Genomic DNA, 4,569 nt, shown 5'->3' on the forward strand with positions numbered 1-4,569 from the left:
GGATTTGGGGGTTGAGGCTGGCGACTGGGAGGTCTGGGAGCGCCCGGGTCCCGTCCGCCCCCGGGGTAGGACCCACGCGGAACGCGCTGCCTGGGGTTCAAATGGCTCGCACAGCCGATCACCGCCGGCGTTTTTTAAAACCGAATCCTGCGACTCCCAGTGGCTGCCTCCGGAGCAGAGCGACCACGGGGGCAACCAATGAGAGCACAGGCCTGGAGGCTGACGGCGGCAGTGATAGGAAGAGGAACGGGGACGTGAAAGATCGACGGTCGGATCAGCCAATGGACACTTGAAGAAGTGAAAGGAGGCGGGACTTTCTACCTTCCTCTACTTGTTTGTAGCGATGCTGGCAGACTCGTGTCCTCCGGTGCCCTCTGGTGGACAAAGGAAAGCTCGATTCTGGAGGTGGAGATGAGTTTGCAGATCGCGTTTCTGACAAGTCACTTGGCTCAAACGTTTTATGTTTTGCTCTTTCTACCCAGAGACGGCGTTTAAAGATGAGGAAACAGACCTACAGAGAACGTGACAACCCCCTGTCGCGCCTGTGACCCTCCCGGGAACACCCCGCGAATATGACTCACAAGCCAGTTTAACTGCATGTTCTTGATAGTTCGGGATCTGCGGATAGGGTCTGGCGGGACCTCAGCACTATTCTTGGGTCACGCTCTCGGACATTACAAAAGAATTGTCCCAGGGAAACGTCACCTTCCTTCCTATTGTGGATAATCCGCATTCAGGCCAAGTGTAGAACTGGGTAGTGAGAATAAAGGGGATTTTACTTTCTCCGTTTTACTTCCTTGCATTTTCTAAATGTCCTACAGTTAACACTTACTATAATCAGGAAAAATGCCATTACAAAATTAGCGATTTCACAGAACCCTTGTTCACTGCTGGTGGGAATTTAAAATGATGCAACCACAGTGGAAAAATAGTATGGCAATTGGCCCAACAGTTAAACATAGAATTAGCATACGATCCAGCAATTCCACTTCTGGGTATATACTCAAAAGAATTAAAAGCAGAGGCCTGGCCAGTGTGGCTCTGTTGGTTCCATTCCCAGTGAGGGCACATGCTCAGTATTGCCAGGGTGTGTGCAGGAGGCAGCCTATCCATGTTTCTCTCTTACATCGATGTTTCTCCCTCTCTCTCTCCCTTCCTCTCTAAAACAAACAAACAAAAAAATCAATGTTAATTTAAAAAGAATTAAAAGCAGGGACTTGAAAAGGTATTTGTACACATAGCAGTGTTATTCCCAATAGTCCAAAATGTCCCAATGGATGAATAAACAAATTGTGGTATATACATACAATGGACTATTATTCAGCCTTAAAAAAGTAAGTTCTGACACATGCTGAATTCTGGGACAGAAATCCCTCATTAAAAATTTTTTGTGACAATGAAGAAGGGTGATTTATAAACTTTCATGGCTACATAGGGAACTCCCTGCTGACGGCAGGTTTTGAAGGGATGTAGTCAACAAAAGGCCAGAGGGGCTCTAAACCCAGGCAAATATGAAAGAATATTGATCTACAGGTGGGTTAGGGAGGTGGACACATTTAGGAATGCTGAGAAGCTCGCCTTTTTATAGATAGCCAAGGTCTTGAGAGGTAACGTGACTGGTCCTCGGTCACCCCGTTGAGGTAGAGGCAGGGCTGAGGACACACTCTCTGACTCCTGATTCTGCTTCTCTCCCCTGCACCAGGTGACCCTCTGCTCCAGGCCCCCGCCCATCCTCATTAGGGGTCAGGGCTCTGACCTCCTGGAGTGTTGTTTGCTGCAACTATGCTGAGACCTTCGGACAAAGTGAAAGCAAACAGAACCACTTGGCAGGGCCCTACATTTCTGCCCGGTGGGCAGGTTCCGGTGAGAGGAGTGGAGGGGCACTCCAGGGCCTCAGGCTCTCCCAGGACCACTCTGTGATGGGCAGGGACTGCTGAGTTCACTACAATACAGATGGTTTAAATTACATTGTGTTTGAACTGATGTTTGCAGAAGTCTATCAGTCAATTCTGATTTGGGGGTTCAGGGTCTCCATGCCATTCAGGGCCTCCTTACTCCATTCAGAACGGTAGGGCCCCAGCTAAGACATCCCCTCCAGCCCTCCAGACTCAGCAGCAGAGTGGAGATCCCATGCACATGGCAGCATGACACAGCAAAGCTTCTCAAACACACCCTCCAACAGGACAGTGAGCACGCCTCTAGGGATTGGGAGGGTACCTACTGTCAGCATGAATTCTCTTGAGGCATCTATTCTATCCTAGGATCTGTGTGAATTTTATTTTTAAAAATACATTCTTGCCGAAACCGGTTTGGCTCAGTGGATAGAGCGTCGGCCTGTTACTGAGAGGAAGAGATAGAAACATCAATGAGAGAGAATCATTGATTGGCTGCCTCCTGCATGTCCCCTACTGGGGATCCAGCCAGCAACCCGGGCATGTGCCCTTGACCGGAATCAAACCCGGGACTCTTCAGTCCACAGGCCGATGCTCTATCCACTGAGCCAAACCAGATAGAGCAATCTATGTGGATTTTATGTTCCACTCCACGATGGTATGTACAATAAAACGTTTCCTCCCCTCTGAGCAAAGCTGATGGTTCATGGGCAAGGGCACATGATACAGGGTGCAGATGTTTTATTGAGTTGTGCACTTGAAACTCGTATGGTTTTGCAAACCAATGTCACCCCAATAAATTCAGTAACATAAATAAAAGCTGATGCCCCATCAGCAGGGACTGCAGTGCCCTGACAGACCACCCTGGCGCACAGTGCAGCCTTCCATGACACCCCACTGTGCGCTGGCCTGCACAGTCCTGGTGTCCGGGTACGGCTCCCGGATGGGCAAGGGCTGAGCCAGGCTCTCTGGCTTTGCCTGTCACTGGCTGTGACCTTGGGACGTTCCTGCCTCTCTCTGGGCTTCAGTTTCTTCATCTGAACAATGGATGATGGTCTGGGTGGTTTCCATGCTTTGGTACCTGAGAGCTTTTCCATCCAACATTCTAGAGGCTGCCCCAGGAACACCCCAATTGCCACTCCTTCCCTCTTTAAAAAAATCCATACTGCTAATTTCCCTTTTCTTTTTTAACAGAAAGGCTGAAACAACATCCCAAGGTTGGTTGTTGTTGTTTTTTTTTTTGACAAGGCAGCTGTAGTCCCCAGCACCCTCGCTCTCCATTTCCTTCTTCCTGTGACACACACTGTGTCCGGAGCTGCCCAGGGCCCCCTGGGACTCAGGGCTGGTGGGAAAGAAAGACCCTCTTCTCCCAACAACCTTTAATAACCCGCTGGATTCCCACACAGCCTGAGGGTTTTACTTGTCAAAGATCCCTTCCCCTAGACTTGATTTTAAGGACGGCATCTGCTGTTTTATGCTCGAGCTGCCCAGGAACATGGTCTGAGGCCCCCGAGACTGCCAGGGAGTGAGGAACGCTGGGATGGAGGGCTGCTCGGCTCCCTGGGGTCCCGGATGCCAGCTCCCTCTCTTTGAGGGGGCTGAGGGGGACCTACTGGGAGGACACCAGGTCATGATGTTTCTATCCCAGCCACAGAAAATTCCTCCAAAGACCCCAGAGAGAGACCAGTATGGCAGGTGGGGCTACAGATTTGGAATCAGATCTCATGACTTAAACACCTGCTCCATGAGGAAGTCACTTAACCTTCCCTGACCTCGGTTTCCTCATCTGCACCCACCTGTGCAGGCTGTTATGCGCTAGCATGAAAGTTAAGCACTTCATAGAAGGCCTGGGATGCCAGCATTACTCTGAACAGGCAGGATCCTGGTCAATCCATCACCCTGCAGGTGGGCTGAGGGCCAGCTATGCTCTAGATTCCAGCCTGTGGCAGGACCATGTGGCTACATGGCCAGAGCCCATGGCAGGACACCGGTCTTGCCAAACAACTGATAATTTTGGGCCTCAGTTAAAAGGGAAGGTGCAGCGTTCATAAAAGCTGCTACACCAAGGGCTGCCTGGAACTCCCCTGCAATCTCTCCCAGGAAGGGGAGCCCTGAGGGTGTGTGAGCAAGGGCACCTGGGCACCAAAACAGACCTGGGGGAGGCCCTGTGGGCAGAGGGAATCCCCAATGAATGGGCTGTCACTCCTTTCCCAGGTTGGTCAAAATCACAGGCCACAGAATGGGCCCAGCTGGGGTTGGGAGGCTCCGAAGCCACAGGCTGACACCATCTACTTTACAGGACACCGAGGCCCAGAGAGTCTAGGCAAGGGGCTGGGAGCACAGGCCGAGTTAGCGAAACCTAAGGCTCCAGACAGAGCTAGGGGATATCTTAAACGTTTTAAAAACGGAGCACTTAGGAGAAACCAAGATGGGGGCATAGGTAAACACCGGAAATTGCTGCCTCGAACAACCACTTCAAAAATACAACTAAAAGACAAAACAGACATCATCCAGAACCACAGGAAGGCTGGCTGAGTGGAAATTCTACAACTAGAAGGAAAGAGAAAAGCACACTGAGACTCAGAGGAGGTGCAGAAGTAAAGTGCAGAGGTACGGAGGCTCGTGAGGAAAGGGCTGACAACTGAGGATGCGGTTGTCTTTTTCAATCGGGAGGGAG

This window comes from Myotis brandtii, unplaced genomic scaffold, assembly GCF_000412655.1.
Source record: "Myotis brandtii unplaced genomic scaffold, ASM41265v1 scaffold454, whole genome shotgun sequence".
Taxonomy (NCBI): Eukaryota; Metazoa; Chordata; class Mammalia; order Chiroptera; family Vespertilionidae; genus Myotis; species Myotis brandtii.